This window comes from Schistocerca piceifrons, chromosome 3 (assembly GCF_021461385.2).
Source record: "Schistocerca piceifrons isolate TAMUIC-IGC-003096 chromosome 3, iqSchPice1.1, whole genome shotgun sequence".
Lineage (NCBI taxonomy): Eukaryota > Metazoa > Arthropoda > Insecta > Orthoptera > Acrididae > Schistocerca > Schistocerca piceifrons.
In genome coordinates, this window is record NC_060140.1 from 862643304 (window position 1) to 862666959 (window position 23656).

The 23656-nt window shown below is 52.3% G+C and overlaps 48 non-coding genes across 48 annotated transcripts; 9 read left to right on the plus strand and 39 right to left on the minus strand.

Annotated features, from left to right (window-relative positions):
- Positions 1-260: 260 nt before the first annotated feature.
- Trnas-aga lies at positions 261-342 on the minus strand. The gene has a single exon. It is a non-coding gene; the product is annotated as a tRNA-Ser (tRNA).
- A 139-nt stretch (positions 343-481) lies between these two features.
- On the minus strand, positions 482-554 carry Trnak-uuu. Its single transcript has one exon. It is a non-coding gene; the product is annotated as a tRNA-Lys (tRNA).
- Positions 555-850: 296 nt separating this feature from the next.
- On the minus strand, positions 851-922 carry Trnae-uuc. The gene has a single exon. It is a non-coding gene; the product is annotated as a tRNA-Glu (tRNA).
- A 308-nt stretch (positions 923-1230) lies between these two features.
- Positions 1231-1303, minus strand: Trnam-cau. Its single transcript has one exon. It is a non-coding gene; the product is annotated as a tRNA-Met (tRNA).
- Positions 1304-2280: 977 nt separating this feature from the next.
- On the plus strand, positions 2281-2352 carry Trnag-ucc. Its single transcript has one exon. It is a non-coding gene; the product is annotated as a tRNA-Gly (tRNA).
- A 276-nt stretch (positions 2353-2628) lies between these two features.
- Positions 2629-2710, minus strand: Trnas-aga. Its single transcript has one exon. It is a non-coding gene; the product is annotated as a tRNA-Ser (tRNA).
- Positions 2711-2849: 139 nt separating this feature from the next.
- Positions 2850-2922, minus strand: Trnak-uuu. The gene has a single exon. It is a non-coding gene; the product is annotated as a tRNA-Lys (tRNA).
- Positions 2923-3218: 296 nt separating this feature from the next.
- Positions 3219-3290, minus strand: Trnae-uuc. Its single transcript has one exon. It is a non-coding gene; the product is annotated as a tRNA-Glu (tRNA).
- Positions 3291-3598: 308 nt separating this feature from the next.
- Trnam-cau lies at positions 3599-3671 on the minus strand. The gene has a single exon. It is a non-coding gene; the product is annotated as a tRNA-Met (tRNA).
- A 977-nt stretch (positions 3672-4648) lies between these two features.
- Positions 4649-4720, plus strand: Trnag-ucc. Its single transcript has one exon. It is a non-coding gene; the product is annotated as a tRNA-Gly (tRNA).
- A 276-nt stretch (positions 4721-4996) lies between these two features.
- On the minus strand, positions 4997-5078 carry Trnas-aga. The gene has a single exon. It is a non-coding gene; the product is annotated as a tRNA-Ser (tRNA).
- A 139-nt stretch (positions 5079-5217) lies between these two features.
- On the minus strand, positions 5218-5290 carry Trnak-uuu. The gene has a single exon. It is a non-coding gene; the product is annotated as a tRNA-Lys (tRNA).
- Positions 5291-5586: 296 nt separating this feature from the next.
- Trnae-uuc lies at positions 5587-5658 on the minus strand. Its single transcript has one exon. It is a non-coding gene; the product is annotated as a tRNA-Glu (tRNA).
- A 308-nt stretch (positions 5659-5966) lies between these two features.
- Trnam-cau lies at positions 5967-6039 on the minus strand. Its single transcript has one exon. It is a non-coding gene; the product is annotated as a tRNA-Met (tRNA).
- Positions 6040-7016: 977 nt separating this feature from the next.
- Positions 7017-7088, plus strand: Trnag-ucc. The gene has a single exon. It is a non-coding gene; the product is annotated as a tRNA-Gly (tRNA).
- Positions 7089-7364: 276 nt separating this feature from the next.
- Trnas-aga lies at positions 7365-7446 on the minus strand. The gene has a single exon. It is a non-coding gene; the product is annotated as a tRNA-Ser (tRNA).
- Positions 7447-7585: 139 nt separating this feature from the next.
- Positions 7586-7658, minus strand: Trnak-uuu. Its single transcript has one exon. It is a non-coding gene; the product is annotated as a tRNA-Lys (tRNA).
- A 296-nt stretch (positions 7659-7954) lies between these two features.
- Trnae-uuc lies at positions 7955-8026 on the minus strand. The gene has a single exon. It is a non-coding gene; the product is annotated as a tRNA-Glu (tRNA).
- A 308-nt stretch (positions 8027-8334) lies between these two features.
- Trnam-cau lies at positions 8335-8407 on the minus strand. The gene has a single exon. It is a non-coding gene; the product is annotated as a tRNA-Met (tRNA).
- Positions 8408-9384: 977 nt separating this feature from the next.
- On the plus strand, positions 9385-9456 carry Trnag-ucc. Its single transcript has one exon. It is a non-coding gene; the product is annotated as a tRNA-Gly (tRNA).
- Positions 9457-9732: 276 nt separating this feature from the next.
- Trnas-aga lies at positions 9733-9814 on the minus strand. Its single transcript has one exon. It is a non-coding gene; the product is annotated as a tRNA-Ser (tRNA).
- A 139-nt stretch (positions 9815-9953) lies between these two features.
- Positions 9954-10026, minus strand: Trnak-uuu. Its single transcript has one exon. It is a non-coding gene; the product is annotated as a tRNA-Lys (tRNA).
- Positions 10027-10322: 296 nt separating this feature from the next.
- On the minus strand, positions 10323-10394 carry Trnae-uuc. Its single transcript has one exon. It is a non-coding gene; the product is annotated as a tRNA-Glu (tRNA).
- A 308-nt stretch (positions 10395-10702) lies between these two features.
- On the minus strand, positions 10703-10775 carry Trnam-cau. Its single transcript has one exon. It is a non-coding gene; the product is annotated as a tRNA-Met (tRNA).
- Positions 10776-11752: 977 nt separating this feature from the next.
- Positions 11753-11824, plus strand: Trnag-ucc. The gene has a single exon. It is a non-coding gene; the product is annotated as a tRNA-Gly (tRNA).
- Positions 11825-12100: 276 nt separating this feature from the next.
- Positions 12101-12182, minus strand: Trnas-aga. The gene has a single exon. It is a non-coding gene; the product is annotated as a tRNA-Ser (tRNA).
- A 139-nt stretch (positions 12183-12321) lies between these two features.
- On the minus strand, positions 12322-12394 carry Trnak-uuu. Its single transcript has one exon. It is a non-coding gene; the product is annotated as a tRNA-Lys (tRNA).
- Positions 12395-12690: 296 nt separating this feature from the next.
- Trnae-uuc lies at positions 12691-12762 on the minus strand. Its single transcript has one exon. It is a non-coding gene; the product is annotated as a tRNA-Glu (tRNA).
- A 308-nt stretch (positions 12763-13070) lies between these two features.
- Positions 13071-13143, minus strand: Trnam-cau. The gene has a single exon. It is a non-coding gene; the product is annotated as a tRNA-Met (tRNA).
- Positions 13144-14120: 977 nt separating this feature from the next.
- Trnag-ucc lies at positions 14121-14192 on the plus strand. Its single transcript has one exon. It is a non-coding gene; the product is annotated as a tRNA-Gly (tRNA).
- Positions 14193-14468: 276 nt separating this feature from the next.
- Positions 14469-14550, minus strand: Trnas-aga. Its single transcript has one exon. It is a non-coding gene; the product is annotated as a tRNA-Ser (tRNA).
- A 139-nt stretch (positions 14551-14689) lies between these two features.
- Trnak-uuu lies at positions 14690-14762 on the minus strand. Its single transcript has one exon. It is a non-coding gene; the product is annotated as a tRNA-Lys (tRNA).
- Positions 14763-15058: 296 nt separating this feature from the next.
- Positions 15059-15130, minus strand: Trnae-uuc. Its single transcript has one exon. It is a non-coding gene; the product is annotated as a tRNA-Glu (tRNA).
- Positions 15131-15438: 308 nt separating this feature from the next.
- On the minus strand, positions 15439-15511 carry Trnam-cau. The gene has a single exon. It is a non-coding gene; the product is annotated as a tRNA-Met (tRNA).
- Positions 15512-16488: 977 nt separating this feature from the next.
- Trnag-ucc lies at positions 16489-16560 on the plus strand. The gene has a single exon. It is a non-coding gene; the product is annotated as a tRNA-Gly (tRNA).
- Positions 16561-16837: 277 nt separating this feature from the next.
- On the minus strand, positions 16838-16919 carry Trnas-aga. Its single transcript has one exon. It is a non-coding gene; the product is annotated as a tRNA-Ser (tRNA).
- Positions 16920-17058: 139 nt separating this feature from the next.
- On the minus strand, positions 17059-17131 carry Trnak-uuu. The gene has a single exon. It is a non-coding gene; the product is annotated as a tRNA-Lys (tRNA).
- Positions 17132-17427: 296 nt separating this feature from the next.
- Trnae-uuc lies at positions 17428-17499 on the minus strand. The gene has a single exon. It is a non-coding gene; the product is annotated as a tRNA-Glu (tRNA).
- Positions 17500-17807: 308 nt separating this feature from the next.
- On the minus strand, positions 17808-17880 carry Trnam-cau. Its single transcript has one exon. It is a non-coding gene; the product is annotated as a tRNA-Met (tRNA).
- A 977-nt stretch (positions 17881-18857) lies between these two features.
- On the plus strand, positions 18858-18929 carry Trnag-ucc. Its single transcript has one exon. It is a non-coding gene; the product is annotated as a tRNA-Gly (tRNA).
- A 278-nt stretch (positions 18930-19207) lies between these two features.
- On the minus strand, positions 19208-19289 carry Trnas-aga. Its single transcript has one exon. It is a non-coding gene; the product is annotated as a tRNA-Ser (tRNA).
- Positions 19290-19428: 139 nt separating this feature from the next.
- On the minus strand, positions 19429-19501 carry Trnak-uuu. The gene has a single exon. It is a non-coding gene; the product is annotated as a tRNA-Lys (tRNA).
- Positions 19502-19796: 295 nt separating this feature from the next.
- On the minus strand, positions 19797-19868 carry Trnae-uuc. The gene has a single exon. It is a non-coding gene; the product is annotated as a tRNA-Glu (tRNA).
- Positions 19869-20176: 308 nt separating this feature from the next.
- Trnam-cau lies at positions 20177-20249 on the minus strand. The gene has a single exon. It is a non-coding gene; the product is annotated as a tRNA-Met (tRNA).
- Positions 20250-21227: 978 nt separating this feature from the next.
- Trnag-ucc lies at positions 21228-21299 on the plus strand. The gene has a single exon. It is a non-coding gene; the product is annotated as a tRNA-Gly (tRNA).
- A 276-nt stretch (positions 21300-21575) lies between these two features.
- On the minus strand, positions 21576-21657 carry Trnas-aga. Its single transcript has one exon. It is a non-coding gene; the product is annotated as a tRNA-Ser (tRNA).
- A 139-nt stretch (positions 21658-21796) lies between these two features.
- On the minus strand, positions 21797-21869 carry Trnak-uuu. Its single transcript has one exon. It is a non-coding gene; the product is annotated as a tRNA-Lys (tRNA).
- Positions 21870-22166: 297 nt separating this feature from the next.
- On the minus strand, positions 22167-22238 carry Trnae-uuc. Its single transcript has one exon. It is a non-coding gene; the product is annotated as a tRNA-Glu (tRNA).
- Positions 22239-23656: the final 1418 nt, after the last annotated feature.

Consider the following 23656-nt stretch of genomic DNA (forward strand, 5'->3'; position numbering starts at 1 on the left):
TTCGTATGAGTATGTGAGCCGGGTGCTGTTAAATGAAGGTTTTTTTCGTCGTAGCTCCACGCAGACCATCCTGTAGTATGTCCCGACTTGTCCCGACTTTGCTCGGCTGACGCGAAAGCTGACGCTTGGAATTCGCCCTTATCAAAAGGACAGGCACTATAAACGGCTGTGAGAGGCGAGGTGTGGAGAGGTACCAAATCGACAGGCAATCTGCGAAATTTTCTGCTCGTTGTTCTTAAACAAAAAAAAGAAAAATCCGACGCAGTCGGTAGGACTCGAACCTACGCTCCCAGAGGGAATCTGATTTCTAGTCAGACGCCTTAACCACTCGGCCACGACTGCTCGTAACCCAAGCTTCCCTGGAATCGTGAAAAATCCAACCGGTCTGCGCAGAATGTTGACAGGAAACGAACTCCGTGCACTGATTACGGCAGGGCTACCATCGCTACGAGACGAGCCATTACGGAAACGTTAAAATCTTCGCCCGGACAGGGACTTGAACCCTGGACCCTTAGGTTAAAAGCCTAATGCTCTACCGACTGAGCTATCCGGGCTCACGCTCGTTGTGGATGGAGCGGCTGCAAGCAATGTAAATAACTGGAACGCGTGTGTAGGCGTACTACGGTAATTTCTGGCTTCTGGCGCAACTGGCGACTTCACCGACTTCCCACTGACGCTGGTAGCAGCCCAACCACGGACCAGTGCCTCTTCTCCCTTTATTCCGGTGCCGACAGTAATTGCATCATGTGCCTGTTTTCCCCGATTACGTTCGGTCGAAGCTTCGGAAGGTGGGCGACAAACGACAGTTCGAAGGCCAAAACATGGAGCGTTGTGTGCGCAAAAACTTCCGTTCCAGTACCGGGAATGGAACCCGGGCCTCCTGGGTGAAAGCCAGGTATCCTAGCCACTAGACCACACCGGATTTGCTCAATAAGCGTGAGGTTTTCTCCGTCTCCTCTCGTATTTCGTGCTGAATCTGGACTCAGTGCAGTTCTCCGTTTGCGAGCATATTTGCGCCTACAGACTGGCATGGCGCACAGCCCGAAATTGACTATTCATTATTTTACTCCTAACAAGGGAGGAGAAAGATCAAAGTTGTACGTTGTCATAATTGGAAATAAACGTATTGACGCTGAGGCGTAGACTCCTTATGGATAACGAACGACAATTAAGTTCGTTCCCTAGCAACAGCAACGCCGTTAATTCAGCCATGATGTACAGCAAATTAAATGCCCCGGGTGAGGATCGAACTCACGACCTTAAGACTATGAGACTTACGCGCTACCTACTGCGCTACCGAGGCACGTTGCAAGTAACGTTACAGGAAACTTGGTAAGTCTCTCATATTAGAGATAGACAGTTCGCGCTTTCTCAAGAATCTGTTGTGTTGCTACACGTGCTTTCCCTACTTGCTAGATTAAACTGCTGCCGCAGTTTTTTCAACGGAACGCAGCACTGCCCGAGGTTACAGTACATCGCCCTTGCGGCACCTGAACACAGCGGCCTGTTGGGACAGGCCGACGTCAGAGTTCAGAAATAGCATACGACCGTTCAAGTACGGTCTATTGCGTGCTGCGTGTATGGTTCCTCTCACAGCGAATCCTGCTATACATTCCTGAGGCTGACGCAGCTCAGGCGAGGAATCGGCGCGGCAGCATTATAGCGAGAACAGCAGAACGATGCATCGGCCGGGAATCGAACCCGGGCCGTCCGCATGCTAAGCGAGCATTCACCAATTTTTTTTCTTTCTTCTCATTTCTTTCGTTGCATTTGTTGGGGGCGGACGTCCGATGGCGCCCGTTCAAGTTCATCGTTGACTCGGTCTTTTATTACAGAGGGCAGATAACTCTCAGACCGAACACGCTGAGCTATGTTGCCGGCAAGCCTTAAGATTATGAGACTTACGCGCTGCCTACTGCACTACTGAGGCACATGCCATTGAACCAGCGATGCTCGTCAAGCTGCCCGTGCTTCCCGAGCACTTTTCTGCAGGGGAAAGTGGGATTGCCACCCAGCGACGTCGGATACAACCGAAAAAAGTGCTACACACGCGGAGTGCTCCACTACACTGCCTTAAAACGAATGCTCATCTCTATCGTGTGAGTAACCTTGCGGCCGCGGCGACTAGTCTTGCCCAAAGACGCAGCGTGCGTGGAGGCGCTACCCGAATGCGTGTGGATGCACCCTCCTACCTCGAAAAGCGCCTGCAGCTACTATCACCGTGGGCCGCTGCTGGCGGGCAGGAAGCCGACACAGCGGGGCGTTGCGAGCAGCGGCTGTGCGGTGGTGGTGTAATGGTGAGCATAGTTGCCTTCCAAGCAGTTGATCCGGGTTCGATTCCCGGCCACCGCAAATGGCGCTAGTTTTTTTCGTATGAGTATGTGAGCCGGGTGCTGTTAAATGAAGGTTTTTTTCGTCGTAGCTCCACGCAGACCATCCTGTAGTATGTCCCGACTTGTCCCGACTTTGCTCGGCTGACGCGAAAGCTGACGCTTGGAATTCGCCCTTATCAAAAGGACAGGCACTATAAACGGCTGTGAGAGGCGAGGTGTGGAGAGGTACCAAATCGACAGGCAATCTGCGAAATTTTCTGCTCGTTGTTCTTAAACAAAAAAAAGAAAAATCCGACGCAGTCGGTAGGACTCGAACCTACGCTCCCAGAGGGAATCTGATTTCTAGTCAGACGCCTTAACCACTCGGCCACGACTGCTCGTAACCCAAGCTTCCCTGGAATCGTGAAAAATCCAACCGGTCTGCGCAGAATGTTGACAGGAAACGAACTCCGTGCACTGATTACGGCAGGGCTACCATCGCTACGAGACGAGCCATTACGGAAACGTTAAAATCTTCGCCCGGACAGGGACTTGAACCCTGGACCCTTAGGTTAAAAGCCTAATGCTCTACCGACTGAGCTATCCGGGCTCACGCTCGTTGTGGATGGAGCGGCTGCAAGCAATGTAAATAACTGGAACGCGTGTGTAGGCGTACTACGGTAATTTCTGGCTTCTGGCGCAACTGGCGACTTCACCGACTTCCCACTGACGCTGGTAGCAGCCCAACCACGGACCAGTGCCTCTTCTCCCTTTATTCCGGTGCCGACAGTAATTGCATCATGTGCCTGTTTTCCCCGATTACGTTCGGTCGAAGCTTCGGAAGGTGGGCGACAAACGACAGTTCGAAGGCCAAAACATGGAGCGTTGTGTGCGCAAAAACTTCCGTTCCAGTACCGGGAATGGAACCCGGGCCTCCTGGGTGAAAGCCAGGTATCCTAGCCACTAGACCACACCGGATTTGCTCAATAAGCGTGAGGTTTTCTCCGTCTCCTCTCGTATTTCGTGCTGAATCTGGACTCAGTGCAGTTCTCCGTTTGCGAGCATATTTGCGCCTACAGACTGGCATGGCGCACAGCCCGAAATTGACTATTCATTATTTTACTCCTAACAAGGGAGGAGAAAGATCAAAGTTGTACGTTGTCATAATTGGAAATAAACGTATTGACGCTGAGGCGTAGACTCCTTATGGATAACGAACGACAATTAAGTTCGTTCCCTAGCAACAGCAACGCCGTTAATTCAGCCATGATGTACAGCAAATTAAATGCCCCGGGTGAGGATCGAACTCACGACCTTAAGACTATGAGACTTACGCGCTACCTACTGCGCTACCGAGGCACGTTGCAAGTAACGTTACAGGAAACTTGGTAAGTCTCTCATATTAGAGATAGACAGTTCGCGCTTTCTCAAGAATCTGTTGTGTTGCTACACGTGCTTTCCCTACTTGCTAGATTAAACTGCTGCCGCAGTTTTTTCAACGGAACGCAGCACTGCCCGAGGTTACAGTACATCGCCCTTGCGGCACCTGAACACAGCGGCCTGTTGGGACAGGCCGACGTCAGAGTTCAGAAATAGCATACGACCGTTCAAGTACGGTCTATTGCGTGCTGCGTGTATGGTTCCTCTCACAGCGAATCCTGCTATACATTCCTGAGGCTGACGCAGCTCAGGCGAGGAATCGGCGCGGCAGCATTATAGCGAGAACAGCAGAACGATGCATCGGCCGGGAATCGAACCCGGGCCGTCCGCATGCTAAGCGAGCATTCACCAATTTTTTTTCTTTCTTCTCATTTCTTTCGTTGCATTTGTTGGGGGCGGACGTCCGATGGCGCCCGTTCAAGTTCATCGTTGACTCGGTCTTTTATTACAGAGGGCAGATAACTCTCAGACCGAACACGCTGAGCTATGTTGCCGGCAAGCCTTAAGATTATGAGACTTACGCGCTGCCTACTGCACTACTGAGGCACATGCCATTGAACCAGCGATGCTCGTCAAGCTGCCCGTGCTTCCCGAGCACTTTTCTGCAGGGGAAAGTGGGATTGCCACCCAGCGACGTCGGATACAACCGAAAAAAGTGCTACACACGCGGAGTGCTCCACTACACTGCCTTAAAACGAATGCTCATCTCTATCGTGTGAGTAACCTTGCGGCCGCGGCGACTAGTCTTGCCCAAAGACGCAGCGTGCGTGGAGGCGCTACCCGAATGCGTGTGGATGCACCCTCCTACCTCGAAAAGCGCCTGCAGCTACTATCACCGTGGGCCGCTGCTGGCGGGCAGGAAGCCGACACAGCGGGGCGTTGCGAGCAGCGGCTGTGCGGTGGTGGTGTAATGGTGAGCATAGTTGCCTTCCAAGCAGTTGATCCGGGTTCGATTCCCGGCCACCGCAAATGGCGCTAGTTTTTTTCGTATGAGTATGTGAGCCGGGTGCTGTTAAATGAAGGTTTTTTTCGTCGTAGCTCCACGCAGACCATCCTGTAGTATGTCCCGACTTGTCCCGACTTTGCTCGGCTGACGCGAAAGCTGACGCTTGGAATTCGCCCTTATCAAAAGGACAGGCACTATAAACGGCTGTGAGAGGCGAGGTGTGGAGAGGTACCAAATCGACAGGCAATCTGCGAAATTTTCTGCTCGTTGTTCTTAAACAAAAAAAAGAAAAATCCGACGCAGTCGGTAGGACTCGAACCTACGCTCCCAGAGGGAATCTGATTTCTAGTCAGACGCCTTAACCACTCGGCCACGACTGCTCGTAACCCAAGCTTCCCTGGAATCGTGAAAAATCCAACCGGTCTGCGCAGAATGTTGACAGGAAACGAACTCCGTGCACTGATTACGGCAGGGCTACCATCGCTACGAGACGAGCCATTACGGAAACGTTAAAATCTTCGCCCGGACAGGGACTTGAACCCTGGACCCTTAGGTTAAAAGCCTAATGCTCTACCGACTGAGCTATCCGGGCTCACGCTCGTTGTGGATGGAGCGGCTGCAAGCAATGTAAATAACTGGAACGCGTGTGTAGGCGTACTACGGTAATTTCTGGCTTCTGGCGCAACTGGCGACTTCACCGACTTCCCACTGACGCTGGTAGCAGCCCAACCACGGACCAGTGCCTCTTCTCCCTTTATTCCGGTGCCGACAGTAATTGCATCATGTGCCTGTTTTCCCCGATTACGTTCGGTCGAAGCTTCGGAAGGTGGGCGACAAACGACAGTTCGAAGGCCAAAACATGGAGCGTTGTGTGCGCAAAAACTTCCGTTCCAGTACCGGGAATGGAACCCGGGCCTCCTGGGTGAAAGCCAGGTATCCTAGCCACTAGACCACACCGGATTTGCTCAATAAGCGTGAGGTTTTCTCCGTCTCCTCTCGTATTTCGTGCTGAATCTGGACTCAGTGCAGTTCTCCGTTTGCGAGCATATTTGCGCCTACAGACTGGCATGGCGCACAGCCCGAAATTGACTATTCATTATTTTACTCCTAACAAGGGAGGAGAAAGATCAAAGTTGTACGTTGTCATAATTGGAAATAAACGTATTGACGCTGAGGCGTAGACTCCTTATGGATAACGAACGACAATTAAGTTCGTTCCCTAGCAACAGCAACGCCGTTAATTCAGCCATGATGTACAGCAAATTAAATGCCCCGGGTGAGGATCGAACTCACGACCTTAAGACTATGAGACTTACGCGCTACCTACTGCGCTACCGAGGCACGTTGCAAGTAACGTTACAGGAAACTTGGTAAGTCTCTCATATTAGAGATAGACAGTTCGCGCTTTCTCAAGAATCTGTTGTGTTGCTACACGTGCTTTCCCTACTTGCTAGATTAAACTGCTGCCGCAGTTTTTTCAACGGAACGCAGCACTGCCCGAGGTTACAGTACATCGCCCTTGCGGCACCTGAACACAGCGGCCTGTTGGGACAGGCCGACGTCAGAGTTCAGAAATAGCATACGACCGTTCAAGTACGGTCTATTGCGTGCTGCGTGTATGGTTCCTCTCACAGCGAATCCTGCTATACATTCCTGAGGCTGACGCAGCTCAGGCGAGGAATCGGCGCGGCAGCATTATAGCGAGAACAGCAGAACGATGCATCGGCCGGGAATCGAACCCGGGCCGTCCGCATGCTAAGCGAGCATTCACCAATTTTTTTTCTTTCTTCTCATTTCTTTCGTTGCATTTGTTGGGGGCGGACGTCCGATGGCGCCCGTTCAAGTTCATCGTTGACTCGGTCTTTTATTACAGAGGGCAGATAACTCTCAGACCGAACACGCTGAGCTATGTTGCCGGCAAGCCTTAAGATTATGAGACTTACGCGCTGCCTACTGCACTACTGAGGCACATGCCATTGAACCAGCGATGCTCGTCAAGCTGCCCGTGCTTCCCGAGCACTTTTCTGCAGGGGAAAGTGGGATTGCCACCCAGCGACGTCGGATACAACCGAAAAAAGTGCTACACACGCGGAGTGCTCCACTACACTGCCTTAAAACGAATGCTCATCTCTATCGTGTGAGTAACCTTGCGGCCGCGGCGACTAGTCTTGCCCAAAGACGCAGCGTGCGTGGAGGCGCTACCCGAATGCGTGTGGATGCACCCTCCTACCTCGAAAAGCGCCTGCAGCTACTATCACCGTGGGCCGCTGCTGGCGGGCAGGAAGCCGACACAGCGGGGCGTTGCGAGCAGCGGCTGTGCGGTGGTGGTGTAATGGTGAGCATAGTTGCCTTCCAAGCAGTTGATCCGGGTTCGATTCCCGGCCACCGCAAATGGCGCTAGTTTTTTTCGTATGAGTATGTGAGCCGGGTGCTGTTAAATGAAGGTTTTTTTCGTCGTAGCTCCACGCAGACCATCCTGTAGTATGTCCCGACTTGTCCCGACTTTGCTCGGCTGACGCGAAAGCTGACGCTTGGAATTCGCCCTTATCAAAAGGACAGGCACTATAAACGGCTGTGAGAGGCGAGGTGTGGAGAGGTACCAAATCGACAGGCAATCTGCGAAATTTTCTGCTCGTTGTTCTTAAACAAAAAAAAGAAAAATCCGACGCAGTCGGTAGGACTCGAACCTACGCTCCCAGAGGGAATCTGATTTCTAGTCAGACGCCTTAACCACTCGGCCACGACTGCTCGTAACCCAAGCTTCCCTGGAATCGTGAAAAATCCAACCGGTCTGCGCAGAATGTTGACAGGAAACGAACTCCGTGCACTGATTACGGCAGGGCTACCATCGCTACGAGACGAGCCATTACGGAAACGTTAAAATCTTCGCCCGGACAGGGACTTGAACCCTGGACCCTTAGGTTAAAAGCCTAATGCTCTACCGACTGAGCTATCCGGGCTCACGCTCGTTGTGGATGGAGCGGCTGCAAGCAATGTAAATAACTGGAACGCGTGTGTAGGCGTACTACGGTAATTTCTGGCTTCTGGCGCAACTGGCGACTTCACCGACTTCCCACTGACGCTGGTAGCAGCCCAACCACGGACCAGTGCCTCTTCTCCCTTTATTCCGGTGCCGACAGTAATTGCATCATGTGCCTGTTTTCCCCGATTACGTTCGGTCGAAGCTTCGGAAGGTGGGCGACAAACGACAGTTCGAAGGCCAAAACATGGAGCGTTGTGTGCGCAAAAACTTCCGTTCCAGTACCGGGAATGGAACCCGGGCCTCCTGGGTGAAAGCCAGGTATCCTAGCCACTAGACCACACCGGATTTGCTCAATAAGCGTGAGGTTTTCTCCGTCTCCTCTCGTATTTCGTGCTGAATCTGGACTCAGTGCAGTTCTCCGTTTGCGAGCATATTTGCGCCTACAGACTGGCATGGCGCACAGCCCGAAATTGACTATTCATTATTTTACTCCTAACAAGGGAGGAGAAAGATCAAAGTTGTACGTTGTCATAATTGGAAATAAACGTATTGACGCTGAGGCGTAGACTCCTTATGGATAACGAACGACAATTAAGTTCGTTCCCTAGCAACAGCAACGCCGTTAATTCAGCCATGATGTACAGCAAATTAAATGCCCCGGGTGAGGATCGAACTCACGACCTTAAGACTATGAGACTTACGCGCTACCTACTGCGCTACCGAGGCACGTTGCAAGTAACGTTACAGGAAACTTGGTAAGTCTCTCATATTAGAGATAGACAGTTCGCGCTTTCTCAAGAATCTGTTGTGTTGCTACACGTGCTTTCCCTACTTGCTAGATTAAACTGCTGCCGCAGTTTTTTCAACGGAACGCAGCACTGCCCGAGGTTACAGTACATCGCCCTTGCGGCACCTGAACACAGCGGCCTGTTGGGACAGGCCGACGTCAGAGTTCAGAAATAGCATACGACCGTTCAAGTACGGTCTATTGCGTGCTGCGTGTATGGTTCCTCTCACAGCGAATCCTGCTATACATTCCTGAGGCTGACGCAGCTCAGGCGAGGAATCGGCGCGGCAGCATTATAGCGAGAACAGCAGAACGATGCATCGGCCGGGAATCGAACCCGGGCCGTCCGCATGCTAAGCGAGCATTCACCAATTTTTTTTCTTTCTTCTCATTTCTTTCGTTGCATTTGTTGGGGGCGGACGTCCGATGGCGCCCGTTCAAGTTCATCGTTGACTCGGTCTTTTATTACAGAGGGCAGATAACTCTCAGACCGAACACGCTGAGCTATGTTGCCGGCAAGCCTTAAGATTATGAGACTTACGCGCTGCCTACTGCACTACTGAGGCACATGCCATTGAACCAGCGATGCTCGTCAAGCTGCCCGTGCTTCCCGAGCACTTTTCTGCAGGGGAAAGTGGGATTGCCACCCAGCGACGTCGGATACAACCGAAAAAAGTGCTACACACGCGGAGTGCTCCACTACACTGCCTTAAAACGAATGCTCATCTCTATCGTGTGAGTAACCTTGCGGCCGCGGCGACTAGTCTTGCCCAAAGACGCAGCGTGCGTGGAGGCGCTACCCGAATGCGTGTGGATGCACCCTCCTACCTCGAAAAGCGCCTGCAGCTACTATCACCGTGGGCCGCTGCTGGCGGGCAGGAAGCCGACACAGCGGGGCGTTGCGAGCAGCGGCTGTGCGGTGGTGGTGTAATGGTGAGCATAGTTGCCTTCCAAGCAGTTGATCCGGGTTCGATTCCCGGCCACCGCAAATGGCGCTAGTTTTTTTCGTATGAGTATGTGAGCCGGGTGCTGTTAAATGAAGGTTTTTTTCGTCGTAGCTCCACGCAGACCATCCTGTAGTATGTCCCGACTTGTCCCGACTTTGCTCGGCTGACGCGAAAGCTGACGCTTGGAATTCGCCCTTATCAAAAGGACAGGCACTATAAACGGCTGTGAGAGGCGAGGTGTGGAGAGGTACCAAATCGACAGGCAATCTGCGAAATTTTCTGCTCGTTGTTCTTAAACAAAAAAAAGAAAAATCCGACGCAGTCGGTAGGACTCGAACCTACGCTCCCAGAGGGAATCTGATTTCTAGTCAGACGCCTTAACCACTCGGCCACGACTGCTCGTAACCCAAGCTTCCCTGGAATCGTGAAAAATCCAACCGGTCTGCGCAGAATGTTGACAGGAAACGAACTCCGTGCACTGATTACGGCAGGGCTACCATCGCTACGAGACGAGCCATTACGGAAACGTTAAAATCTTCGCCCGGACAGGGACTTGAACCCTGGACCCTTAGGTTAAAAGCCTAATGCTCTACCGACTGAGCTATCCGGGCTCACGCTCGTTGTGGATGGAGCGGCTGCAAGCAATGTAAATAACTGGAACGCGTGTGTAGGCGTACTACGGTAATTTCTGGCTTCTGGCGCAACTGGCGACTTCACCGACTTCCCACTGACGCTGGTAGCAGCCCAACCACGGACCAGTGCCTCTTCTCCCTTTATTCCGGTGCCGACAGTAATTGCATCATGTGCCTGTTTTCCCCGATTACGTTCGGTCGAAGCTTCGGAAGGTGGGCGACAAACGACAGTTCGAAGGCCAAAACATGGAGCGTTGTGTGCGCAAAAACTTCCGTTCCAGTACCGGGAATGGAACCCGGGCCTCCTGGGTGAAAGCCAGGTATCCTAGCCACTAGACCACACCGGATTTGCTCAATAAGCGTGAGGTTTTCTCCGTCTCCTCTCGTATTTCGTGCTGAATCTGGACTCAGTGCAGTTCTCCGTTTGCGAGCATATTTGCGCCTACAGACTGGCATGGCGCACAGCCCGAAATTGACTATTCATTATTTTACTCCTAACAAGGGAGGAGAAAGATCAAAGTTGTACGTTGTCATAATTGGAAATAAACGTATTGACGCTGAGGCGTAGACTCCTTATGGATAACGAACGACAATTAAGTTCGTTCCCTAGCAACAGCAACGCCGTTAATTCAGCCATGATGTACAGCAAATTAAATGCCCCGGGTGAGGATCGAACTCACGACCTTAAGACTATGAGACTTACGCGCTACCTACTGCGCTACCGAGGCACGTTGCAAGTAACGTTACAGGAAACTTGGTAAGTCTCTCATATTAGAGATAGACAGTTCGCGCTTTCTCAAGAATCTGTTGTGTTGCTACACGTGCTTTCCCTACTTGCTAGATTAAACTGCTGCCGCAGTTTTTTCAACGGAACGCAGCACTGCCCGAGGTTACAGTACATCGCCCTTGCGGCACCTGAACACAGCGGCCTGTTGGGACAGGCCGACGTCAGAGTTCAGAAATAGCATACGACCGTTCAAGTACGGTCTATTGCGTGCTGCGTGTATGGTTCCTCTCACAGCGAATCCTGCTATACATTCCTGAGGCTGACGCAGCTCAGGCGAGGAATCGGCGCGGCAGCATTATAGCGAGAACAGCAGAACGATGCATCGGCCGGGAATCGAACCCGGGCCGTCCGCATGCTAAGCGAGCATTCACCAATTTTTTTTCTTTCTTCTCATTTCTTTCGTTGCATTTGTTGGGGGCGGACGTCCGATGGCGCCCGTTCAAGTTCATCGTTGACTCGGTCTTTTATTACAGAGGGCAGATAACTCTCAGACCGAACACGCTGAGCTATGTTGCCGGCAAGCCTTAAGATTATGAGACTTACGCGCTGCCTACTGCACTACTGAGGCACATGCCATTGAACCAGCGATGCTCGTCAAGCTGCCCGTGCTTCCCGAGCACTTTTCTGCAGGGGAAAGTGGGATTGCCACCCAGCGACGTCGGATACAACCGAAAAAAGTGCTACACACGCGGAGTGCTCCACTACACTGCCTTAAAACGAATGCTCATCTCTATCGTGTGAGTAACCTTGCGGCCGCGGCGACTAGTCTTGCCCAAAGACGCAGCGTGCGTGGAGGCGCTACCCGAATGCGTGTGGATGCACCCTCCTACCTCGAAAAGCGCCTGCAGCTACTATCACCGTGGGCCGCTGCTGGCGGGCAGGAAGCCGACACAGCGGGGCGTTGCGAGCAGCGGCTGTGCGGTGGTGGTGTAATGGTGAGCATAGTTGCCTTCCAAGCAGTTGATCCGGGTTCGATTCCCGGCCACCGCAAATGGCGCTAGTTTTTTTCGTATGAGTATGTGAGCCGGGTGCTGTTAAATGAAGGTTTTTTTCGTCGTAGCTCCACGCAGACCATCCTGTAGTATGTCCCGACTTGTCCCGACTTTGCTCGGCTGACGCGAAAGCTGACGCTTGGAATTCGCCCTTATCAAAAGGACAGGCACTATAAACGGCTGTGAGAGGCGAGGTGTGGAGAGGTACCAAATCGACAGGCAATCTGCGAAATTTTCTGCTCGTTGTTCTTAAACAAAAAAAAGAAAAATCCGACGCAGTCGGTAGGACTCGAACCTACGCTCCCAGAGGGAATCTGATTTCTAGTCAGACGCCTTAACCACTCGGCCACGACTGCTCGTAACCCAAGCTTCCCTGGAATCGTGAAAAATCCAACCGGTCTGCGCAGAATGTTGACAGGAAACGAACTCCGTGCACTGATTACGGCAGGGCTACCATCGCTACGAGACGAGCCATTACGGAAACGTTAAAATCTTCGCCCGGACAGGGACTTGAACCCTGGACCCTTAGGTTAAAAGCCTAATGCTCTACCGACTGAGCTATCCGGGCTCACGCTCGTTGTGGATGGAGCGGCTGCAAGCAATGTAAATAACTGGAACGCGTGTGTAGGCGTACTACGGTAATTTCTGGCTTCTGGCGCAACTGGCGACTTCACCGACTTCCCACTGACGCTGGTAGCAGCCCAACCACGGACCAGTGCCTCTTCTCCCTTTATTCCGGTGCCGACAGTAATTGCATCATGTGCCTGTTTTCCCCGATTACGTTCGGTCGAAGCTTCGGAAGGTGGGCGACAAACGACAGTTCGAAGGCCAAAACATGGAGCGTTGTGTGCGCAAAAACTTCCGTTCCAGTACCGGGAATGGAACCCGGGCCTCCTGGGTGAAAGCCAGGTATCCTAGCCACTAGACCACACCGGATTTGCTCAATAAGCGTGAGGTTTTCTCCGTCTCCTCTCGTATTTCGTGCTGAATCTGGACTCAGTGCAGTTCTCCGTTTGCGAGCATATTTGCGCCTACAGACTGGCATGGCGCACAGCCCGAAATTGACTATTCATTATTTTACTCCTAACAAGGGAGGAGAAAGATCAAAGTTGTACGTTGTCATAATTGGAAATAAACGTATTGACGCTGAGGCGTAGACTCCTTATGGATAACGAACGACAATTAAGTTCGTTCCCTAGCAACAGCAACGCCGTTAATTCAGCCATGATGTACAGCAAATTAAATGCCCCGGGTGAGGATCGAACTCACGACCTTAAGACTATGAGACTTACGCGCTACCTACTGCGCTACCGAGGCACGTTGCAAGTAACGTTACAGGAAACTTGGTAAGTCTCTCATATTAGAGATAGACAGTTCGCGCTTTCTCAAGAATCTGTTGTGTTGCTACACGTGCTTTCCCTACTTGCTAGATTAAACTGCTGCCGCAGTTTTTTCAACGGAACGCAGCACTGCCCGAGGTTACAGTACATCGCCCTTGCGGCACCTGAACACAGCGGCCTGTTGGGACAGGCCGACGTCAGAGTTCAGAAATAGCATACGACCGTTCAAGTACGGTCTATTGCGTGCTGCGTGTATGGTTCCTCTCACAGCGAATCCTGCTATACATTCCTGAGGCTGACGCAGCTCAGGCGAGGAATCGGCGCGGCAGCATTATAGCGAGAACAGCAGAACGATGCATCGGCCGGGAATCGAACCCGGGCCGTCCGCATGCTAAGCGAGCATTCACCAATTTTTTTTCTTTCTTCTCATTTCTTTCGTTGCATTTGTTGGGGGCGGACGTCCGATGGCGCCCGTTCAAGTTCATCGTTGACTCGGTCTTTTATTACAGAGGGCAGATAACTCTCAGACCGAACACGCTGAGCTATGTTGCCGGCAAGCCTTAAGATTATGAGACTTACGCGCTGCCTACTGCACTACTGAGGCACATGCCATTGAACCAGCGATGCTCGTCAAGCTGCCCGTGCTTCCCGAGCACTTTTCTGCAGGGGAAAGTGGGATTGCCACCCAGCGACGTCGGATACAACCGAAAAAAGTGCTACACACGCGGAGTGCTCCACTACACTGCCTTAAAACGAATGCTCATCTCTATCGTGTGAGTAACCTTGCGGCCGCGGCGACTAGTCTTGCCCAAAGACGCAGCGTGCGTGGAGGCGCTACCCGAATGCGTGTGGATGCACCCTCCTACCTCGAAAAGCGCCTGCAGCTACTATCACCGTGGGCCGCTGCTGGCGGGCAGGAAGCCGACACAGCGGGGCGTTGCGAGCAGCGGCTGTGCGGTGGTGGTGTAATGGTGAGCATAGTTGCCTTCCAAGCAGTTGATCCGGGTTCGATTCCCGGCCACCGCAAATGGCGCTAGTTTTTTTCGTATGAGTATGTGAGCCGGGTGCTGTTAAATGAAGGTTTTTTTCGTCGTAGCTCCACGCAGACCATCCTGTAGTATGTCCCGACTTGTCCCGACTTTGCTCGGCTGACGCGAAAGCTGACGCTTGGAATTCGCCCTTATCAAAAGGACAGGCACTATAAACGGCTGTGAGAGGCGAGGTGTGGAGAGGTACCAAATCGACAGGCAATCTGCGAAATTTTCTGCTCGTTGTTCTTAAACAAAAAAAAGAAAAATCCGACGCAGTCGGTAGGACTCGAACCTACGCTCCCAGAGGGAATCTGATTTCTAGTCAGACGCCTTAACCACTCGGCCACGACTGCTCGTAACCCAAGCTTCCCTGGAATCGTGAAAAATCCAACCGGTCTGCGCAGAATGTTGACAGGAAACGAACTCCGTGCACTGATTACGGCAGGGCTACCATCGCTACGAGACGAGCCATTACGGAAACGTTAAAATCTTCGCCCGGACAGGGACTTGAACCCTGGACCCTTAGGTTAAAAGCCTAATGCTCTACCGACTGAGCTATCCGGGCTCACGCTCGTTGTGGATGGAGCGGCTGCAAGCAATGTAAATAACTGGAACGCGTGTGTAGGCGTACTACGGTAATTTCTGGCTTCTGGCGCAACTGGCGACTTCACCGACTTCCCACTGACGCTGGTAGCAGCCCAACCACGGACCAGTGCCTCTTCTCCCTTTATTCCGGTGCCGACAGTAATTGCATCATGTGCCTGTTTTCCCCGATTACGTTCGGTCGAAGCTTCGGAAGGTGGGCGACAAACGACAGTTCGAAGGCCAAAACATGGAGCGTTGTGTGCGCAAAAACTTCCGTTCCAGTACCGGGAATGGAACCCGGGCCTCCTGGGTGAAAGCCAGGTATCCTAGCCACTAGACCACACCGGATTTGCTCAATAAGCGTGAGGTTTTCTCCGTCTCCTCTCGTATTTCGTGCTGAATCTGGACTCAGTGCAGTTCTCCGTTTGCGAGCATATTTGCGCCTACAGACTGGCATGGCGCACAGCCCGAAATTGACTATTCATTATTTTACTCCTAACAAGGGAGGAGAAAGATCAAAGTTGTACGTTGTCATAATTGGAAATAAACGTATTGACGCTGAGGCGTAGACTCCTTATGGATAACGAACGACAATTAAGTTCGTTCCCTAGCAACAGCAACGCCGTTAATTCAGCCATGATGTACAGCAAATTAAATGCCCCGGGTGAGGATCGAACTCACGACCTTAAGACTATGAGACTTACGCGCTACCTACTGCGCTACCGAGGCACGTTGCAAGTAACGTTACAGGAAACTTGGTAAGTCTCTCATATTAGAGATAGACAGTTCGCGCTTTCTCAAGAATCTGTTGTGTTGCTACACGTGCTTTCCCTACTTGCTAGATTAAACTGCTGCCGCAGTTTTTTCAACGGAACGCAGCACTGCCCGAGGTTACAGTACATCGCCCTTGCGGCACCTGAACACAGCGGCCTGTTGGGACAGGCCGACGTCAGAGTTCAGAAATAGCATACGACCGTTCAAGTACGGTCTATTGCGTGCTGCGTGTATGGTTCCTCTCACAGCGAATCCTGCTATACATTCCTGAGGCTGACGCAGCTCAGGCGAGGAATCGGCGCGGCAGCATTATAGCGAGAACAGCAGAACGATGCATCGGCCGGGAATCGAACCCGGGCCGTCCGCATGCTAAGCGAGCATTCACCAATTTTTTTTCTTTCTTCTCATTTCTTTCGTTGCATTTGTTGGGGGCGGACGTCCGATGGCGCCCGTTCAAGTTCATCGTTGACTCGGTCTTTTATTACAGAGGGCAGATAACTCTCAGACCGAACACGCTGAGCTATGTTGCCGGCAAGCCTTAAGATTATGAGACTTACGCGCTGCCTACTGCACTACTGAGGCACATGCCATTGAACCAGCGATGCTCGTCAAGCTGCCCGTGCTTCCCGAGCACTTTTCTGCAGGGGAAAGTGGGATTGCCACCCAGCGACGTCGGATACAACCGAAAAAAGTGCTACACACGCGGAGTGCTCCACTACACTGCCTTAAAACGAATGCTCATCTCTATCGTGTGAGTAACCTTGCGGCCGCGGCGACTAGTCTTGCCCAAAGACGCAGCGTGCGTGGAGGCGCTACCCGAATGCGTGTGGATGCACCCTCCTACCTCGAAAAGCGCCTGCAGCTACTATCACCGTGGGCCGCTGCTGGCGGGCAGGAAGCCGACACAGCGGGGCGTTGCGAGCAGCGGCTGTGCGGTGGTGGTGTAATGGTGAGCATAGTTGCCTTCCAAGCAGTTGATCCGGGTTCGATTCCCGGCCACCGCAAATGGCGCTAGTTTTTTTCGTATGAGTATGTGAGCCGGGTGCTGTTAAATGAAGGTTTTTTTCGTCGTAGCTCCACGCAGACCATCCTGTAGTATGTCCCGACTTGTCCCGACTTTGCTCGGCTGACGCGAAAGCTGACGCTTGGAATTCGCCCTTATCAAAAGGACAGGCACTATAAACGGCTGTGAGAGGCGAGGTGTGGAGAGGTACCAAAATCGACAGGCAATCTGCGAAATTTTCTGCTCGTTGTTCTTAAACAAAAAAAAGAAAAATCCGACGCAGTCGGTAGGACTCGAACCTACGCTCCCAGAGGGAATCTGATTTCTAGTCAGACGCCTTAACCACTCGGCCACGACTGCTCGTAACCCAAGCTTCCCTGGAATCGTGAAAAATCCAACCGGTCTGCGCAGAATGTTGACAGGAAACGAACTCCGTGCACTGATTACGGCAGGGCTACCATCGCTACGAGACGAGCCATTACGGAAACGTTAAAATCTTCGCCCGGACAGGGACTTGAACCCTGGACCCTTAGGTTAAAAGCCTAATGCTCTACCGACTGAGCTATCCGGGCTCACGCTCGTTGTGGATGGAGCGGCTGCAAGCAATGTAAATAACTGGAACGCGTGTGTAGGCGTACTACGGTAATTTCTGGCTTCTGGCGCAACTGGCGACTTCACCGACTTCCCACTGACGCTGGTAGCAGCCCAACCACGGACCAGTGCCTCTTCTCCCTTTATTCCGGTGCCGACAGTAATTGCATCATGTGCCTGTTTTCCCCGATTACGTTCGGTCGAAGCTTCGGAAGGTGGGCGACAAACGACAGTTCGAAGGCCAAAACATGGAGCGTTGTGTGCGCAAAAACTTCCGTTCCAGTACCGGGAATGGAACCCGGGCCTCCTGGGTGAAAGCCAGGTATCCTAGCCACTAGACCACACCGGATTTGCTCAATAAGCGTGAGGTTTTCTCCGTCTCCTCTCGTATTTCGTGCTGAATCTGGACTCAGTGCAGTTCTCCGTTTGCGAGCATATTTGCGCCTACAGACTGGCATGGCGCACAGCCCGAAATTGACTATTCATTATTTTACTCCTAACAAGGGAGGAGAAAGATCAAAGTTGTACGTTGTCATAATTGGAAATAAACGTATTGACGCTGAGGCGTAGACTCCTTATGGATAACGAACGACAATTAAGTTCGTTCCCTAGCAACAGCAACGCCGTTAATTCAGCCATGATGTACAGCAAATTAAATGCCCCGGGTGAGGATCGAACTCACGACCTTAAGACTATGAGACTTACGCGCTACCTACTGCGCTACCGAGGCACGTTGCAAGTAACGTTACAGGAAACTTGGTAAGTCTCTCATATTAGAGATAGACAGTTCGCGCTTTCTCAAGAATCTGTTGTGTTGCTACACGTGCTTTCCCTACTTGCTAGATTAAACTGCTGCCGCAGTTTTTTCAACGGAACGCAGCACTGCCCGAGGTTACAGTACATCGCCCTTGCGGCACCTGAACACAGCGGCCTGTTGGGACAGGCCGACGTCAGAGTTCAGAAATAGCATACGACCGTTCAAGTACGGTCTATTGCGTGCTGCGTGTATGGTTCCTCTCACAGCGAATCCTGCTATACATTCCTGAGGCTGACGCAGCTCAGGCGAGGAATCGGCGCGGCAGCATTATAGCGAGAACAGCAGAACGATGCATCGGCCGGGAATCGAACCCGGGCCGTCCGCATGCTAAGCGAGCATTCACCAATTTTTTTTCTTTCTTCTCATTTCTTTCGTTGCATTTGTTGGGGGCGGACGTCCGATGGCGCCCGTTCAAGTTCATCGTTGACTCGGTCTTTTATTACAGAGGGCAGATAACTCTCAGACCGAACACGCTGAGCTATGTTGCCGGCAAGCCTTAAGATTATGAGACTTACGCGCTGCCTACTGCACTACTGAGGCACATGCCATTGAACCAGCGATGCTCGTCAAGCTGCCCGTGCTTCCCGAGCACTTTTCTGCAGGGGAAAGTGGGATTGCCACCCAGCGACGTCGGATACAACCGAAAAAAGTGCTACACACGCGGAGTGCTCCACTACACTGCCTTAAAACGAATGCTCATCTCTATCGTGTGAGTAACCTTGCGGCCGCGGCGACTAGTCTTGCCCAAAGACGCAGCGTGCGTGGAGGCGCTACCCGAATGCGTGTGGATGCACCCTCCTACCTCGAAAAGCGCCTGCAGCTACTATCACCGTGGGCCGCTGCTGGCGGGCAGGAAGCCGACACAGCGGGGCGTTGCGAGCAGCGGCTGTGCGGTGGTGGTGTAATGGTGAGCATAGTTGCCTTCCAAGCAGTTGATCCGGGTTCGATTCCCGGCCACCGCAAATGGCGCTAGTTTTTTTCGTATGAGTATGTGAGCCGGGGTGCTGTTAAATGAAGGTTTTTTTCGTCGTAGCTCCACGCAGACCATCCTGTAGTATGTCCCCGACTTGTCCCGACTTTGCTCGGCTGACGCGAAAGCTGACGCTTGGAATTCGCCCTTATCAAAAGGACAGGCACTATAAACGGCTGTGAGAGGCGAGGTGTGGAGAGGTACCAAATCGACAGGCAATCTGCGAAATTTTCTGCTCGTTGTTCTTAAACAAAAAAAAGAAAAATCCGACGCAGTCGGTAGGACTCGAACCTACGCTCCCAGAGGGAATCTGATTTCTAGTCAGACGCCTTAACCACTCGGCCACGACTGCTCGTAACCCAAGCTTCCCTGGAATCGTGAAAAATCCAACCGGTCTGCGCAGAATGTTGACAGGAAACGAACTCCGTGCACTGATTACGGCAGGGCTACCATCGCTACGAGACGAGCCATTACGGAAACGTTAAAATCTTCGCCCGGACAGGGACTTGAACCCTGGACCCTTAGGTTAAAAGCCTAATGCTCTACCGACTGAGCTATCCGGGCTCACGCTCGTTGTGGATGGAGCGGCTGCAAGCAATGTAAATAACTGGAACGCGTGTGTAGGCGTACTACGGTAATTTCTGGCTTCTGGCGCAACTGGCGACTTCACCGACTTCCCACTGACGCTGGTAGCAGCCCAACCACGGACCAGTGCCTCTCTCCCTTTATTCCGGTGCCGACAGTAATTGCATCATGTGCCTGTTTTCCCCGATTACGTTCGGTCGAAGCTTCGGAAGGTGGGCGACAAACGACAGTTCGAAGGCCAAAACATGGAGCGTTGTGTGCGCAAAAACTTCCGTTCCAGTACCGGGAATGGAACCCGGGCCTCCTGGGTGAAAGCCAGGTATCCTAGCCACTAGACCACACCGGATTTGCTCAATAAGCGTGAGGTTTTCTCCGTCTCCTCTCGTATTTCGTGCTGAATCTGGACTCAGTGCAGTTCTCCGTTTGCGAGCATATTTGCGCCTACAGACTGGCATGGCGCACAGCCCGAAATTGACTATTCATTATTTTACTCCTAACAAGGGAGGAGAAAGATCAAAGTTGTACGTTGTCATAATTGGAAATAAACGTATTGACGCTGAGGCGTAGACTCCTTATGGATAACGAACGACAATTAAGTTCGTTCCCTAGCAACAGCAACGCCGTTAATTCAGCCATGATGTACAGCAAATTAAATGCCCCGGGTGAGGATCGAACTCACGACCTTAAGACTATGAGACTTACGCGCTACCTACTGCGCTACCGAGGCACGTTGCAAGTAACGTTACAGGAAACTTGGTAAGTCTCTCATATTAGAGATAGACAGTTCGCGCTTTCTCAAGAATCTGTTGTGTTGCTACACGTGCTTTCCCTACTTGCTAGATTAAACTGCTGCCGCAGTTTTTTTCAACGGAACGCAGCACTGCCCGAGGTTACAGTACATCGCCCTTGCGGCACCTGAACACAGCGGCCTGTTGGACAGGCCGACGTCAGAGTTCAGAAATAGCATACGACCGTTCAAGTACGGTCTATTGCGTGCTGCGTGTATGGTTCCTCTCACAGCGAATCCTGCTATACATTCCTGAGGCTGACGCAGCTCAGGCGAGGAATCGGCGCGGCAGCATTATAGCGAGAACAGCAGAACGATGCATCGGCCGGGAATCGAACCCGGGCCGTCCGCATGCTAAGCGAGCATTCACCAATTTTTTTTCTTTCTTCTCATTTCTTTCGTTGCATTTGTTGGGGGCGGACGTCCGATGGCGCCCGTTCAAGTTCATCGTTGACTCGGTCTTTTATTACAGAGGGCAGATAACTCTCAGACCGAACACGCTGAGCTATGTTGCCGGCAAGCCTTAAGATTATGAGACTTACGCGCTGCCTACTGCACTACTGAGGCACATGCCATTGAACCAGCGATGCTCGTCAAGCTGCCCGTGCTTCCCGAGCACTTTTCTGCAGGGGAAAGTGGGATTGCCACCCAGCGACGTCGGATACAACCGAAAAAAAGTGCTACACACGCGGAGTGCTCCACTACACTGCCTTAAAACGAATGCTCATCTCTATCGTGTGAGTAACCTTGCGGCCGCGGCGACTAGTCTTGCCCAAAGACGCAGCGTGCGTGGAGGCGCTACCCGAATGCGTGTGGATGCACCCTCCTACCTCGAAAAGCGCCTGCAGCTACTATCACCGTGGGCCGCTGCTGGCGGGCAGGAAGCCGACACAGCGGGGCGTTGCGAGCAGCGGCTGTGCGGTGGTGGTGTAATGGTGAGCATAGTTGCCTTCCAAGCAGTTGATCCGGGTTCGATTCCCGGCCACCGCAAATGGCGCTAGTTTTTTTCGTATGAGTATGTGAGCCGGGTGCTGTTAAATGAAGGTTTTTTTCGTCGTAGCTCCACGCAGACCATCCTGTAGTATGTCCCGACTTGTCCCGACTTTGCTCGGCTGACGCGAAAGCTGACGCTTGGAATTCGCCCTTATCAAAAGGACAGGCACTATAAACGGCTGTGAGAGGCGAGGTGTGGAGAGGTACCAAATCGACAGGCAATCTGCGAAATTTTCTGCTCGTTGTTCTTAAACAAAAAAAAGAAAAATCCGACGCAGTCGGTAGGACTCGAACCTACGCTCCCAGAGGGAATCTGATTTCTAGTCAGACGCCTTAACCACTCGGCCACGACTGCTCGTAACCCAAGCTTCCCTGGAATCGTGAAAAATCCAACCGGTCTGCGCAGAATGTTGACAGGAAACGAACTCCGTGCACTGATTACGGCAGGGCTACCATCGCTACGAGACGAGCCATTACGGAAACGTTAAAATCTTCGCCCGGACAGGGACTTGAACCCTGGACCCTTAGGTTAAAAGCCTAATGCTCTACCGACTGAGCTATCCGGGCTCACGCTCGTTGTGGATGGAGCGGCTGCAAGCAATGTAAATAACTGGAACGCGTGTGTAGGCGTACTACGGTAATTTCTGGCTTCTGGCGCAACTGGCGACTTCACCGACTTCCCACTGACGCTGGTAGCAGCCCAACCACGGACCAGTGCCTCTTCTCCCTTTATTCCGGTGCCGACAGTAATTGCATCATGTGCCTGTTTTCCCCGATTACGTTCGGTCGAAGCTTCGGAAGGTGGGCGACAAACGACAGTTCGAAGGCCAAAACATGGAGCGTTTGTGTGCGCAAAAACTTCCGTTCCAGTACCGGGAATGGAACCCGGGCCTCCTGGGTGAAAGCCAGGTATCCTAGCCACTAGACCACACCGGATTTGCTCAATAAGCGTGAGGTTTTCTCCGTCTCCTCTCGTATTTCGTGCTGAATCTGGACTCAGTGCAGTTCTCCGTTTGCGAGCATATTTGCGCCTACAGACTGGCATGGCGCACAGCCCGAAATTGACTATTCATTATTTTACTCCTAACAAGGGAGGAGAAAGATCAAAGTTGTACGTTGTCATAATTGGAAATAAACGTATTGACGCTGAGGCGTAGACTCCTTATGGATAACGAACGACAATTAAGTTCGTTCCCTAGCAACAGCAACGCCGTTAATTCAGCCATGATGTACAGCAAATTAAATGCCCCGGTGAGGATCGAACTCACGACCTTAAGACTATGAGACTTACGCGCTACCTACTGCGCTACCGAGGCACGTTGCAAGTAACGTTACAGGAAACTTGGTAAGTCTCTCATATTAGAGATAGACAGTTCGCGCTTTCTCAAGAATCTGTTGTGTTGCTACACGTGCTTTCCCTACTTGCTAGATTAAACTGCTGCCGCAGTTTTTTCAACGGAACGCAGCACTGCCCGAGGTTACAGTACATCGCCCTTGCGGCACCTGAACACAGCGGCCTGTTGGGACAGGCCGACGTCAGAGTTCAGAAATAGCATACGACCGTTCAAGTACGGTCTATTGCGTGCTGCGTGTATGGTTCCTCTCACAGCGAATCCTGCTATACATTCCTGAGGCTGACGCAGCTCAGGCGAGGAATCGGCGCGGGCAGCATTATAGCGAGAACAGCAGAACGATGCATCGGCCGGGAATCGAACCCGGGCCGTCCGCATGCTAAGCGAGCATTCACCAATTTTTTTTCTTTCTTCTCATTTCTTTCGTTGCATTTGTTGGGGGGCGGACGTCCGATGGCGCCCGTTCAAGTTCATCGTTGACTCGGTCTTTTATTACAGAGGGCAGATAACTCTCAGACCGAACACGCTGAGCTATGTTGCCGGCAAGCCTTAAGATTATGAGACTTACGCGCTGCCTACTGCACTACTGAGGCACATGCCATTGAACCAGCGATGCTCGTCAAGCTGCCCGTGCTTCCCGAGCACTTTTCTGCAGGGGAAAGTGGGATTGCCACCCAGCGACGTCGGATACAACCGAAAAAAGTGCTACACACGCGGAGTGCTCCACTACACTGCCTTAAAACGAATGCTCATCTCTATCGTGTGAGTAACCTTGCGGCCGCGGCGACTAGTCTTGCCCAAAGACGCAGCGTGCGTGGAGGCGCTACCCGAATGCGTGTGGATGCACCCTCCTACCTCGAAAAGCGCCTGCAGCTACTATCACCGTGGGCCGCTGCTGGCGGGCAGGAAGCCGACACAGCGGGGCGTTGCGAGCAGCGGCTGTGCGGTGGTGGTGTAATGGTGAGCATAGTTGCCTTCCAAGCAGTTGATCCGGGTTCGATT